General features: G+C 34.6%; 1 protein-coding gene across 5 annotated transcripts in view; it reads left to right on the top strand.

The window, feature by feature from the left end:
• CADM2 (cell adhesion molecule 2) overlaps positions 1-16,614 on the top strand; it is a 997,699-nt gene that overhangs the window by 592,664 nt on the left and 388,421 nt on the right. The gene's annotated exons all lie outside the window — the stretch shown is intronic.

Below are 16,614 nucleotides of genomic sequence, written 5' to 3'. Positions count from 1 at the left end.
TGGAGATCTGTGGCCCTCCAGGTCCTGATTCCAGGCTCCATCATTGTCAAGTGAAGATCAACTGCATTCAGGAGGCATTTATATCCTTATAACAAAGTTTCCTGATTTTTCCTTAAATTAGTGTATTTTGGTCTGTCTTAATTGAAACCAAGCAAGTTTTGAATAATACAATGAGACTGGAATATTTTTTCCACATGCATTTAAAAGCCAAGAAGATTGAAATTTAGAAAGGTGAACTTTTATGCATGTAAAGAAAAGGGCAGTGATAATACTGAAGTCCATGTTTTTTGATCAGTGTCTTTTGTATTAAACTGTATAACCTTGGGCCAAAATAAAAAAAGCACCTAAAAAGGTCAGTAGAGACAAACACTTAAAAATACATTGAGAAACTCTGCCCAGTTCCACTAAGGGCAGGGTAATAGGAATCATTTTTTTAGCTATGATAGCAAGCCCAATAATTATTTGTTTTAATAGACAGTTTAAAAAATCATGCACTGAAGGAAGCCAATTTTGTGGCTATCTTTGAAAAGAAAGTAAAAATTGATATTGTAACAAAAATATCTAAAATGTTTGAAATGTTGCAGGGTAGCTAGAACTATATTGCCCAATACAGTAGTCACTAGCTACATGTGTCTATTTAATTTTAATTAAAATTATGAATTAAAGTTATATAAAACTATCCATTCTCCCTTGCATAAAGGATATTTAAATGTGCAATAATTTCATATAGCTAGTGGTTACCACGTTGGGCAAAGCAGATCATGGAACATTTCTATCATCTCAGAAAGTTCTACTGATAGTGATGACCTAAAACAACATTCTTACTTCATAGCAATTCTACATTCATCCCCAAACCATGATTTTGGATTATAAGACAAAAAATTAGTATAATAAAAATTTATGCTAAATTTTATTAAATGTGCTTCAATGGGGTATGCTTCGTTTTCCGTGTTCTATAGGGTCAGAAATAAGAGATACTGGTTATAACGTAGATCTTCATTTCCTTTATCCTACCTTGATTTATTGTACTGAATATGCTCTTACTATATAAACTGGAATAGACCAGAAGCCCCAAAAAGTTTTCTTTATATGTTAATTACAGCTTTGTATTGCCCAGGGTTCTAGCGGTATATACAATATTGTGGTGTTTTTGGAGAGAGAAGATAAGAAATAACTTATATGACATTTCTAAAAATGTGCACAAGACTGTCAAGAGATTAAAAATCTCTCTATACAAGAAATAACTCAATATAAGAATCTTGCCAAACTCTCAAATCCATATGGTACTCACAGGTTAGATATCATCTTAACTTTATCTAAATCTACTTAGCACTGCAGCAATGCTTGCAATAATGCAAGGTAACTGTGCCTTACCTGTGCTTCTCCATATATGCACATATCTTAAATGTCATTTATTAATGCAAATCTGTACATAATGTACATATATATCTCTTTGAAAATCACATTTTTTATTCTGCATCCTGTGTATATCTGTGTAACACCAATACTTTAGTTTCCAACTCTCCAGAGATTGCATGATAGTGGAAAACAAATTATCAAAGCAATTAAAATGTTTTTATACCTACAGGAGCTAGAAATATTAATTTTAAAATTAATTATTAGTTTCAATTCCTGAATTGTAGACAGTGCTACAGGTACTCAATCAAGCTGTTAGAATGTGCTATTTTGAAACATAATGAAAGACATTTTTGTCAAAAGTGTATCTGAATATGTGAGGCTATCAGAAAGATTTATTAGACTTCAACAAAGAAAAAATTAAAGCAGCAAAGTTGATTAGAGGATTCTCCCTCTCTGATAAAAACAGTACAAATCTAATCGCTAAATATTAAAAACTCAAATAATGTTATTTTCAGAATGTATTTCATATTCTTTAAAACCATGTTAGTCATTTACTTTGGCAAACTTGTCTACATTCTGAGAAACTAAACATTTACATAAACTTAAACACTGTAGACAGGGGCTTAGAATGTTAAAATTACAGATCCTCTCTTTGTGACATAATTTTGATCATTTCCCATGTAATTTTAGATTATACATCCTGGATCTAGCCAGACTGGTCTTCTAACCTGGTTCTCCCAGGTGCCTTGGGAAGCACATTTTAGGAGATGTAAGAGTGACACTATGGTAGCTATTTGTCTTCCATAAGACTCTTCCAGCCCCTTGACATTATGATAATTAAAAAATGAGTCGCCAAATCAACATTTTATCAGACACATTTAAAAAAAATCCGAGTTTGACTTCAGCATTCCAGCTGGGCTTAAATCTTGCTTTAGAGACTCACAGGCCTTCTCATCAAACCAAAAAACAAATCAGAGGCCTAGAAATTTGAAGTTGCCCTGAAATTCACCACTATTTCTCAGGCTCTCCCAATATACAAAAATGTCTGTAATTTCTAAAATTAATAATATTTAGAAGTTTTTAGACAGCATTTGTTTCTCCATTTTGTGTCAACTAATAGCTCTATCTGCATAGTCTATTGTAAAACACTCAATATTTCACACAGGGAGCAAACTTCTATCAGCTTAAACAATAATTTTTTTAAAAGAGCACTAAGGTGTAATGAAAAGAGCACTGCTCTGGTAATTAGACAACTTGAAAGCTAGCCTTGGCATATGTCTATTTAATGGGTGATCTCACAAAAAATATTTATTGACGTAAATATGTATTATTATTATTATGTGCCAGACTTTCTGTACTAGATGCTGTTGGTTCATCAGGAAAAAAATTAAATCCCAGCATTCAAAGAATTTACATCCTACTAATAAGATAAAGAGATAGATGGATAGACAGATATTTGAATGCAAAGACATTATCAATATATACCAAGGACCTCTGTGATATGCAAGGAAATGTCCATTTTATTTGTTGCATTTTACTAATCAAATCATTCCTATCACTTTAGAGTCATATTGAACTTCCTATTTCAAGTACTGGGATACACAAAACAGAACTATTGTCTCCAGGTTTGCTGTTGTGTATCCCACAAAAGCACTGACCTTTCTTTACTGTCATGTTGCGTTTGCGGCAGACACTTGATTTGCCATCTACCCTAGGATTCTTCTTGGCAATGTAACCTATTCATTTGCTTTTATCCTTTGAGTCCCCACCTTTTAGGATTACTTGCTATAAAAGTTATATTTGTTATAGAGCAATAGTTAGCAATTATTTTGTGTAGAAGCCACTATTAGGGCTTGGATATCTTCTATCTAAGAACTGAATTATAACATTATATTGTAGTTGGAATTATAGTCTTTTTACCTGGCATGGATCTTAAAGATCATCTATAATTTCACCAAGTGTTTAACCATCTAATACAAGGTCACATAGATACTTAATAGCAGAGCTGGAACACTGTTCAGAGTCCAAAACTCTTTCTGCTTTCTTACTGTTCACAAAACCCTCATTTATATGCATTAACATTGTTCCTATGTACATCTTTCTCCCTGCTCCTAAGGTTAATGTAACAATAACAATGTACCGCTTCAGCAAAGCTTGAGATGCATTCTAAGCATGCTGACCCCCACAATTATTTTCTGTCAAAATTATATTGTGTAAAAAAAAATCACATGGGTTTTAAAAATTAACTTAGCGACACAATTATTATTAGAATTGAGAAGAGAGGAATCTCAATTGATTGTAGATGAGCAAGAGTCTGGTGGAAGTAAGCTTTAGAACAGCAAAAATGACCACTAAATTTATAAACTATTTTACGAAGGTCAAAACTGACACTCTCAGGTAACATTGTTTTATCCTAACATACACCAAGAAGTAGCTGAACTTAACATAGAGCAATAAAAATATTTCTTTAAAGTGCCTAGAAACTATATAAATAATGAATCTAATTTTTTGTTTTACAACATTTACAACTCTGTAAATTTAAAAGATGTTTGGTTATTTCTCAAAATAGAATGAAATAAAAATATTTTAATTTAGAAGTATTTCGGTAAAATCTTAAAGGTAATAATAATCTTTAAGTCTTGGTACAATCCTGGTTGATCAACAACAAAGCTTAGTTGATAAAGTTTTGTTGTGTGTGTGTTTTTTTAACTTTCAAATACAAATTCGTGCCTGGTAGGTGCTGATGTATAATATCTTTTGCCCTTTTAAGCATCCTAATATGCTTGAATGCAAACATATGGAATTTCTCCATATCAAGATTTTGAGACACACCGAAAGCAACAAATGACAAACAAAAAACCAAAAACTCAGACACAGACGACAGTATAGTGGTCACCGGAAGGAAACGGGTGTGTGGGTTCGTGAAGGGGAGAGGGGGTCATATATGGTGACAGAAGATCTGACTTTGGTGGTGGTCATACAATGCAATACACAGATGATGTATTTTAGAATTGTACACTTGAAACAATATAATCTTATTAACCAATGTCACCCCAATCAATGTAGTAAAAATAGAAAAAAATAATTCTAGACCCAAAAGGAATTTTGACAATCATAGATTAATTTAGATATTTTCAGATGAACTAACTAGCTGAGATTCTAAGGGGTTAAGTAAAATACTGCGGTTCTGTCAACTCCGTTAGGGCAGGGGCCGTTTTTATCTTGTTTCTCAGTGCCTTGCATGCCTGAGATAGAATACATGTTCATTAAATGTTTGTAGCATGATACAGTGATTTAGTGAATAAGCTAAAGTCTCTAGAAGTATATCTGTTCTCAAAGAGACTTGATAGCAAGACTGCTTCTGCTTTGTATCTGTCTGAGGTTCTTAGAACTTTGAACTTAAAACGTGTATCCAGAGGTTAATCAAGAATTAGGACGCTCAAGTAAGGCAGTTTTCTAATTCCTTTGTGATTCACTGTATGCTTTGTAGTTTTTGTTTTTGTTTTGTTTTTGAAACCCTGTTAATTCTTACAGTACCACTACAGCTAAATAGAAATATAGTGCCAAGTGGTTTTTGAATGCATATGAATTATTTTGAAAATTTTTATCCATCTGCATCACCATTGTACTCATTAATGTAAATTATTTGGGGTTGATTCTATAGAATTTTGAAGATTAATTTTGTCAATCTAATTCAATTTACTTCTAAAAGAGAATGTAAGAATAGATTAGGTAGAAAATAACAATGATAGTCATATCACTGCCTTTGAATTCAGTGCCATAGACATGATCACAAAAGTTTGAGGATGTGAAGATATAAATAAACAGAGATAAATGCCCTAGAAATCCTTGCCGTCACACATATATACGTATACATATTTACATGTATATCTCTATTCTATCATCTATTTACCTATCTTTCTGTGTTGAATAGCAACAAGTAATGAATATACTATGCATGTGTATATGTATATGTTATTTACTCGCAAATGAGATACAGGAGAGATGGAATTGAGTGACAATGATATCTTTCTATACTGAATATTTGGAAATACTATTTTTGAAATATGACTATACATGCTATATTAACGTACATGCATATATTTTCCCTTTGACTGGGGAGCATCTTTATCAGAAGGGCATTTATATTAAAATATTAAAAACAAACATTCTTTTGCCATCATGATACTTTAACTCACATAAATCATTTTTCAGAATATCTGGATTTGGTAACATCACACACACTATGATATTTCTTTATGCCAGGGAATGCTTTGGTTTCATTATTTGAATAATCCAGCTTTGGATTGCCTCACAGATCCTAATTACACAGCATCCTCTTTGTGGACAATGGACTCTTCCTTCAGATCTCTTTGATTTGGTCTAATTTATACTTTCTAAGCCTTTATTCCCAGGTTGATGTGTATTTGAATCTGTTTATTTTACTTTATGTTTTAGGCTTGAGCATATCCCTGTACTATTTCTTTACTTCTGCTTTGGAATTCTTTCTGTGTATGCATTTATTATGAATTAGCCTCAACGATCCCCATGAGTCTGTTGCTCACATTACTTCATATTCTCTTTAATTGTGTCAATTTTTCCATTTCTGTTTTCTTTAGTTGTTACCCTCACATCTTCTATTTATGAATTTAAATTTATTTACACAGAAGTATGACTTAAAACTGATGCAACAGCAGCTGAAATCTTAGACTGGCCAGAAAAAAAACCTAAAGCAAGTCAAATTAAACCTGTCAGCAGGAAACAACTTCAAATACCCTTTCTTTTCAGTGGCCACTGTTGTAATTCAAACTTTCACTTAGAATTAAAAGCAATTATGATTAAAGGCTTTCAATTTTGATTTTGCATTAAAGTGTAGCAATGTAAGTCTGTTAATGCTACAAAGGTAAATTTGTTTAAGAGTGTACAGTTGGGGATTTAAATAAAATGTGGTTATTTAAAACCCTCTTAATTTATGTTCCGACACTCCCTGCCGTTAGAACCTGTTTCAGAACTTAATTATCTTGATAACTATTATAAAATTCTGTGACAAATTACCCTAGGAAATAGAAGAACATAATTTAGGACAAAAAGGTTTTAAATTAACTGGCTCTTGCTCAATGGAGTTCTATCAGGCAACCTTTATTTTGTAACTGAATATTGATTGAGGGAGAAAAAGAAAAAATTGCAGAAATCTTCACTCATTTTCGCAAAATAAGTTGTAATCTCCACATCCCATACCAAATAACAAATCCTACGACACCATCTGAAAGCATGAGGCATGCTCTTTTCTGGATTTGCTATTTTATATGAAATTTGATTTTATTTACTCCTTAAAGCCCAAAAAGAACATGGGTCTCTCTCAGCCTCCTTGCTGATCATGTGATTTAAAATAGGATACACACAGGCAGGCACGCACACACATATATATGTATATATGTATCTATTTCTAAAGACTACTGCTACAAAATACACATTGTGTGTCGTATATCAAGAATATAGTGTACTATTGTATCCATACGAAGCTCTGTGTGCATGTGTGAATGTATGCAATATTTGGCAGTTCTATAAACTTTGAATCTTACAATGGCTAAGCATATATATACATGTATATAAAGCAGGATGCTCATATTTCATATGCATGTAACAAATTAATCTAAGTTCAATAGTAGAACCCTGAAAAATAACTGGTGGAAGTGTCAGCAACACCAACATCCAGCTCAGCGAAGGCATTTTTACAAGACCGGTGTGCTAAGCCCTGAGCATGCAGCCGACTGCCGCCGAGACATTTTTAGATGCGGCATTTACAATTAATTCTGGCCCAGGTGTTCAGCCACACTGTCCCTTCAGTAGAATGTGCTTTTGACCCTTCACAGTGTTCACTCTTTGCATTTCAAATTCATTGTTTTCAAGAAACTCTCTCCTTCCCCACGCTGCTCTCACCTTCGCAGTGTTTGCTCTTACTTTTCTATTGATCTTTTTTCCCTCTTTTTTATGTACTGACTGACACAAGCAGAGTGAAGAAAACCCCTTTTTGTGCAGCAGGTTATAGTGCCTTCTACCTCACTAACCATGTTTCTCTAGTTATTTTGGTTATTTCCTTTTGCTCTCCTAGATGGTACATTTCTCAACATCAAGAACAAGATGATGCTCATGTTTATATCCTTAGGACCTGGCACAATGTCCGCCACATAATGGATCGAAAACATATGTTTAAACCCTGAGTGCACAAAGTAGGACTCTTCCATCCTTGAGACTGGATCATGTTGAAACCCAGTTCCCAGGAGGCCTCTCTGGCAGCAGTGCTGTTGACAATTCTTTCTCTTGGGGTGCACGGGAGACCTTGGTCTTTGGGTTCTTGCTCAACTATTTAACTTGCAAACAAAAGTTTTTACATGACTTCTCCTTTGATTTTTTCCCCCCCAAAAGTTCCCAGCCGCTAAACCTTTGGTTTTCATCAATTCCAAGAGCAAACTCATGTGTCAGCTTGGAGGACTCTCTCAGCTCCTGGAATAATTCCCCCAGGAACTCACTCGCTGTCACTGAACTGACTTTTTTCCTCCCCTGGGAGACAAACGGGGTTGTGTCCACTGTTTGTCACTAACCCCTTCTCACTGGCTCAGCACCAGCGCTGGTTTCCAGGCAGATCAATTTGTTTTTATTAGTACTTTCTGATTTTCCTCTGGCCTTGTTTGTGCTCTGATTTCATTTCACCCTGAATAGTTGAATTTCAAACAATATACTTAAAAGGCGTGTTTTGAAAGTTCTCTGCATATTTTTTAAGTGGGTCTTCCAAATTAATCGATACAACCAAAAGTGGACTAGACTTTATAAGGACTTTCTTCTCATCAAGAAAACAATTATCCACCAACCGTTGCTATCTCGATGCTCACTCTAAAAAGGCAAATTTGTTATTTTATAGTATTTTAAAGTTATCATTTTGTTTCTCTTTGATGTTTTAGTTATGAGAAGGTTGAAACTAAGAAAATATATTATTTTTTAAATTGTTTTTAATCTGAGGATACGTTTATTGATTTCAGAGAGAGGAAGGGAGAAAGAGAAAGAGAGATACAGAGAGAGACACACACACAGAGAAACATGGATCGGTTGCCTCCCGCACGCCCTGACCGGGGGACCAGGGACCAAACCCCAAACCTTTTGGTGTATGGGATGACACTCCAATCAACTGAGCCACCCGTCCAGGGCAAGACAGTATCCTCTTAAACTATTTACTCCATTTAAAGAAATTAGAATCATACTATAAATATTCAGAATGTGTTATTTTGCTTCTCCGGTTTTCTTTCTTTCATTCCCCTAATCATTATATAAAAGAGAGAAATAATAAATACTATATTCTTTGTGTATACATAATTTATTTGATGCTTTACATTTATTATGAGCTTTAAAGCATATTATTTTTTTTAGTCCTCATGGCTACCCAGTGAAATAGACAGAGCAGATGACAATATTTGCACTGGAGGAACTGATGCTCAGAGAGAGGAGTGCCGTGGCTATGCGGAGGTGCCAAAGCTTGATCTCCTCTCATCTCACATCGAATGCCTTTTTTATCTACCCCTTAATATATAAAATCCTTTTATTCCCTTCGGTTATCCAGCATCATTTCTAAAGACTACTGCTACCAAATGCACATTGTGTGTCATATAGTATTAAGAATAGACTGTGTTAATTTATCCATATGAGGCCTGTGTGCATATTTGAATGTATGTAATATTTGGCAGTCATGTAAATTTTGAATTTTACAATTGCTCTACAATAATGAACTGTTATTGAACAAAAACCTCACATGAATGACTTATCATTTATGCTTTCAGAAAGTTTAGTGGCTATCTGACCAACTCCCGGGATCAATCTCATATCATGGTAAAGATCGATGCTAGCATCTTTTCATTGTGATGTTAATTAATTTCTGCCTAGCTTCTACCATTCTCATATTCTCTCCTAAAGCAATCCATCATCATGCTAAGGCAAGGGGAATTCAATCCATCACTGCTGGCTCCTGATAGAGGGCTTATGGGGAATGCAAGTCATCTCCCCAGCAGTAATCACACAGCTGTGATACATGCCACTTTACGCTTATATCATCATATAATAGATGGCTTTCCTTTCATGGAAACTTGCCTTAAAATGTTCAGGCAGATGGACTCTGATGCAGAGGTTTCATTTTGTGGAATCTAAGGCTGTGAACTAGTTATTGACAAATACGACATCATCAGTTCCAGTTGAGGACACAGCCTAATAAGTAGAACATTGGCACTAATCCTTATTTAATCAGCCTTAAAATGGTAATTTCAAATTGATGAGGGCACAGGGAATAGATTTTTGTTCTCATAAAGTGCTTCTAAAAATACCCATAATGTGTGTATACAACCCCAGGATGAAATTAAAGAGACCCCCAAAAGTATAAGATGAATAAACTATAAAGAGCGTGAAGGACCTTATAAAAACACAGAGGGTCAGATTCTTTCTGGTCTCTCCAGTAACACATATCCGTGTTTATAGTCTTGAAATTTAATCCAGGGAACAAATATTTCTAGGATTAAAAGAGAAGGATTTTTAGAATGAGAGTAGATGCATCATTAAGAACTTCTGTTATTTCTGAAGACGGGGAATTCAGACCGTGAACACACGCTAATGTTGAAAGGGATTTGGGAGCTGAGATGGTCCAAACCCAGCACTTGATAGCAGGAAGAAAGTGAGGTTAGCATTTGTAGATAGCGAGCTCCTAGGCAAAGATTAGAGTCCAGACCTTCATTTGCGATGTGGTTTCTGTTTTATGCACGGCCTTTGTAACAGCAGACCCGTGAAGGAGGAACTGGCTTGGATGTGGCCCGTGAGGAATCACAGTCCAACCCCCTTTCGGGCAGCTGCAGTGCTCCTGACTCTGGGCCAGGCCGTGATGCACACAGATTCGTCTAGCACACCTTTCCAACTTCTCTAGCGGTCCTGTGACCAGCCATCCGGGACAGGTCCTTCTACTCTGTTTAAGGTCTTGCTAGACTTGGTGTCAGTAAACTCTCGATGCACAACATATGGCCACCTCGTATGTGTTCGTAGGGAAGCTCTTTCCTGGGTACTAAGCCTCAAAGATAAAGATGCATTGCTCAGAGTGAGTCTAATTGCAAAAGTTTAGTAGTTAAAGAAGAATTGGACAAGAAACTCTGTGAGGCAGGCATACTATCCATCTTGTGCTTCAAGCAACTTGATAGGGGTGGTTTCTTCTTAGGCAGAATTGAAAATTTGACTTCAAGAATAGTGACAGCAGCAACTCTATATAACTAATATAGACCGATCATGGTACTAGGAGATTTGCAGATATCAACTCTTCCTTCTGTACACAGCCTTTTAAATCCCTGCTTTATATATGAGGGGAGTGTGGAGATGGCAAGTAGCTCACGGGGCATCTTAAAGCTAGTATCCAAGTAGGAGGTGAACTCCCATCTACCTGATGTAAACCTTGCCCCCCAATGATCCTAATGCACTGTTCACTGCCCCGCACTCCCTTCCCTGTGCTACAATTCCCTGTGTCACACTGGCTTCCTGTCTTTGCATTGCCCATTTCCCAATGACTGGGAGCTAATGTATGCACAGAAAATGTCTAGAGCCCACAGCTTAGTTTGTATAGAATTATGATTTTAATATATCTCACTTTTGAAATAACATAGAATAAACACATATGTTTATTAGAACACTGAGATATTTATTAGAGTTTTGTGGTCAAGATTCACACTGAACTCTGTGACTTAACATTTTCTTATATAATAAATATATAAATTAAAACTATAGAATATATAACATTTTTATAACTAATATCCATGTGCAGTGGAGGTTTGTATATTTTGTCATATTTGGAAGCAACTACTTTTAGCTGTTATCTTAAATTATATGAGACATAAAAATAAAATCTGAAGATTTCTGGAGCTGAAGGAGTCTAGACATCTACAATATGAAGCAGATTGCGGCAAAGTGCCTTAAGAATATTGCAGGGTGCTACAGGGTATCAGAGGATGGGGATTCTCATTTCTTGGGGGGTCAATAAAGACTTGATGAAAGAGTTCATATTTGAGCTACACCTCAATGCATGAGGATATCTGAGGAGATGAGAGGAAAGAACTGATTTCAACCAGACACAAAGTAACAGGTGCACGTTGAAGGAGATAGGAAACATCCTGGTTTTATTGAGTGTCTTTGGAAAATAGTATATATTATATATATATGAATTAGGAAAAACTGAATATGCATGATTAGAAGTTGAGAATATTAAAGAGCTTTGACTATGGGGCTAGTATTTTCAAAATTTTAGCAATGAGGAAGTTTGATGACTGACTAGGAGAGAGATTAAAGGTGGAGAGGCCAATAAGAAAGCTGGTAGCAGTAGCTACTTTACCCATATTTTAGTTAGTTGTTCAACATCTCTAAAAATCATGTATTAACTTTTTTTACAAATAAAAACATTGAAGTTCAGACAAGTTAGATAGTTTCCCCAAGGTCATAAGATTTATTTAAAAAGGAGGAAGTTTTTCAAGAGGTTTAAGAAAATGACGAGTGATTAATATTAGATGATTGAGGAGTCATTGGTAAGCAATTTCTTTATAGGGGTGAAGACTTATGACAACAAAGAATGCAAAACTGAAATCCTATTTTCATAAATGAATAAGTAAAATTTATCTTGATGGTGTGACATAATAAACTAAGGGCTTTTTGTGTGTTCATGAAGACACTAGACAATGGATGACTTGATGAGGGAAGGGGGTGTGGGAAGGGGAAAGGGGGGTTAACTAAGCAAGTGTCACAAGTGAAGTCAAAAGGTGCTGAAAGATTAAGGAGAGATTCTAAGAGAATTAAGACTTTTGAAAACTAACAATACTGAAGAAACTATAAATATTTATTTGAAACTGATTCTCAATTCATAAACTCTTAATTAAATTAATAGTTAAAATGATACATAGAAGAGTTCTTATTTTAGCCACTACATGTAAAATTTCCTATAACTACCTAATATTCTAGTGGTCTGTTCTGTTTTAAAACCATGTGCCATGTAATGAGTCTATTCATATGTTAACTTAGTTCACAGTTTTTGTTTGGCACCAATTCTTTGATAAAACCTTATTTTAAAAATAATATTTATATATATATATATATTTTTAAAGTTTATACAGTACTTGTGTTGCAAAGTATTGCATTTTCAATAAATTATCTCAGACTTGAAAGGACATTCTCTCTCTCTTTTTTTTTTTTTAATATATCTTTATTGATTTCAGAGAGAGGAAAGGAGAGGGAGAGAGAGAGATAGAAACATCAGTGATGAGAGTCATTGATCCGCTGCCTCCTGCACGCCCCCTACTGGGGATGGAGCCCGCAACGCGGGCATGTGCCCTGACCGGGAATCGAACCCCATCACCTGTAGCCGAGGTCGACGCACAACCGCTAGGCCAGGCCTGGCCGGGCAAAAGGACATTTTCTTGAGTAAGACCACCTACTAATTAAGTCACTGGTGGGTAGATTTAGTATAAATTATCACTCTGTTAGCTCTGAATTTCTGAATTCAGTGATATTAGACCAAATAACCAAATGCAAAAGGCTTGGTTTTGTTTGCATTTTATTTATTTAAACTTTGTGGGACACATTAAGAACAATATTGACTGGCTTTTAAAACTTCAGTAGTGATAAATAAGGCAATTAGAATGGCTGAATTTTGTTAACTCAGGGCAGACAGGAATGAATGGCACTGAAAAATACATGGGATAAAGAATCTCAACATACCAGCTGTGTCAGCATAAAAAGTAAAAGTAATTCAGTTGTAGGTTATTATTTAAGGGTCTTCAAGGATTCTTTTATGCTGATCAAACTAATTGTACACTGTAGAATATCTTTAGGATAATTGATGGTCTATCTTATTGCAAAGATTTCTCTTGTCCTGTTGCTTTGTTAGTAGTTAAATTTAATTTGAAGATACTTTAGGGTAAGTAATAATCTAGTAAACAAAAAAAAAGTCCCAAATGAGAGGGGAAAATATCAAGAGAGGAATGTCTTTAAAAGCTTTCTTGGTTTGCTTTAACTTCTCTCAGCATGCCTGAGTTCGAAAATAAAATTGAAGTTAAATCAACTCTGTATTTGCATAACTACTTATCTAAATTATGATTAAAAATATTTATATACTTCTTTTCTGTGTTATTGAAGTATAATTGCCTTATAATATTCCATTAGTTTCAGGTATCCATCATAGTAATTTGATATTTATATACATTAGAAAATGATCACAGCAATAAGTCTGGTTACCATCTGCCACCATACAAGGTTATTACAGTATTATTGACTACATTCCCTATGCTGTACTTCACATCCCCATGACTTTACACTCGAAGTTTGTACCTCTTAATCACCTTTACCTATTTTTCCTGTCCCCCAACTCCTCCCCTTTCTGGTAACCATCTGTTTGTTTTCTATATCTATGAATCTGTTTCTGTTTTATTTTGTTCATTTGTTTGTTTTGTTTCTTAGACTCCACACATAAATGAAATCATACATATTTGTGCTTCTCTATCTGATTTATTTCACTTAGTGTCGTACCCTCTGGGTCCATCTATGTTGCTTTCATTGACACTGTGTTCCCCAATTTCCACCATGCTTTTACAGTTGACTCTCTCTCAGCCTCTACTTTCCATCTCCACTCTAGCAGAATCTCCAGTTTGTCACAAACTTGTGTGAGAAGTCCTATTCCTAGCTTACCAGATAGAGGGATTGCTCTAGATTTGCATCAGTGTAATGGGTGATTGCCTAACATTTGTTTCATAATATATCAGCTCTGTCAATTTTTATAGTGTGAGAGGCATTGGAGAAATGACATGCATTTGTCTGGTCCATAGAAGTGCTTAATAAATTTTATTAAATATATACTGAATACAAAAATATTATAACACATCTAACCTCTTTAGTTGAAATGTCATACTTTGTTCTGAAAGCAGAAAGAACAGTCAGTACATGATAGATTGAGGCAATAATTCTTGGTATTTTGGGTTACATTTATATCCTAATACATCTTTGCAAAATGAGAAAGAATAAATCTCTTTTAAAAATGATGACTGCCCTGGCCAGGTAGTTCAGTTGGTTAGAACATTGTCCAGATAAGCCAATGTTGTGCGTTCAATCTCCGGTCAGGGCACATGCAAAGAGCAACCAGTGAATGCATAAATAGGTGGAACAACAGATAGATGTTTCTCTCTCTCTCCTCTCTAATTTAAATAAATAAACATTTTAATAAAATTAATAAATTAATAATAAATTTTAATTTTAATAAAAATGTTTTAAATGATGACCAAATACCTTTGACCTATTAGTGATTAAATAAAATAATATTTTGTATAATTTGAAAATAAATAGTTGGCCATATAATGGAAAACATATAGGTAGTCCCGGGGCAATATGTGCTGTCATGGCTGGAATTATACACAGAGTCTGATACTTCTTCTAAAACATATAGAAAGAAATGGAAGCTCCCAGTTTTGTTCTTTGTTTGAAATATTAAACAACAGGTTGTGAGAAAAAAGGTTTAGAATCAATGAAGATAGAAAGATCCTCCATCAAGTAGAGTCAGCCATGTATAATCACTTCCAAAAATTTAGGAGTAGTGGCAAAATGTTCCCATTCAGAAAAGAACAATATTTGTGCCTGATGTAGTCCCAGGATCTTTCTTGCTTGGGGTAAAGTTACCAAACAAAAACATAACTCCCTATTCTCAGAGTTTCTATCTATTGCTACCTTGTGCTGAAAACACAATGAAAATTAAAGTTATGCCCCCTCTAAGCACCCCCGCTCCTTTCAGAGCTTGCCTTGGCACTGGGCGTTACTGGCGAAGGTTTCCTCTTCTGATGGGACTCGGCGCGCTGGTGGGTTCAAGCCAGCTGCTCAAAACTGAGGGATTAAACCAAAAGGCCTTTGGGATTCAAAGCCCCGAATCTGAATACTAACCGGATGATTAGAAAGTTAAAATAACTTGTTTTGGAAAAAGGGTGGGAGGATATGTAAACCTATGTTATAATCAAGTCAACTTGGAGATTTTGTCTACTCCTCCAGAGCATTGTTTTATTGTTTTGTTTTTAATGTTCATTGAACAATGCAGGCACCAACTGAGGTTCTAAATAGATAATTATAATGTTTTAATTTTTAAAATATAATAATTGTAATGCAGTTTTACTTTTCAGAATAATATTCAAAAGAATAGAAGAAGCAATCCTAGAGAAAGAAAGGATTTATTTTTACTTTTCTTTTTTAGTCCCAAAGGGTCAGTGTATGTGGGAAGCTCCAGAATGGAACCACATACATTAGCTGAATGATGTTTGCCATGAATTTATAAGACATGTTTAATTGTAAACATCTGATTTAATTCTTCCACTGTGATACAGATAATATGTATATATCATTTAAAAACTACTGATTGTTTTAAGTAGAACTCAAAGCAGGGCTTTGTAATGGACCAAAGTCAGCCATCTACTTTGTAGATATCTCTGAGTATTTATCTCTAACATAAATGCCTGGACCTTAAAAGACAAAAGCTATCTTAAACAATCTTTTTGTAGATCTTTAAATACAAAAGTGGCAGTGGATCCTATTATGTAGTTACTTGAATTCAAAGTTAATATGTTGCAATACTTATGCTTATAAGTAATTAAAAAATGTTTCTTTTAGCAGAACAATCAGTGGTGTCACAGAAAAGCTTATATTAAAGAGTTTATATTAATAAAGATAAAGCAGTTGAATAAAATATAAGCAAAACAGGTTAATAAGTCAACTGTTTTGAGTGTTTACAGTATGCCAAGCATTCTCAGAATTGCTTTACATATATTAATTAAGTAAATCATGCAATAGGTGATGGAAGCTAAGGCACAAGAATATTGAGGAATCATCACCAAGGTCACAGCTAGTAAGAAATGGATTTGAAATTAAACTCAACATTACTCCATTGACTGTGCTCTTAACCACTTTGTTATGGCAACAAGTAACAAATGTGTTAAATATACATTTAAATTATTTTTACAAATTATAACTTATGATTATTAAGGTGAGATACTAAAAATACCAATATAATGAATGTTTTAAAATAATTTCAACGTGATTATGACTAAGTTTGTGTTTGATTTTCACTAGAGTCATTTAAGAGAAACAATTTTATTTTGTTTTTATGTGTCACACATCCTTGTGAGTGTTAAAACTTGAAAGATAATCATGCACTCCTTTCTCTGG

This window comes from Miniopterus schreibersii, assembly GCF_964146895.1.
Source record: "Miniopterus schreibersii genome assembly, chromosome: 5".
NCBI classification, from domain to species: Eukaryota; Metazoa; Chordata; class Mammalia; order Chiroptera; family Miniopteridae; genus Miniopterus; species Miniopterus schreibersii.
Note: the sequence above shows the minus strand (reverse complement) of the source record. Positions and strands in the feature narration are given on the sequence as shown.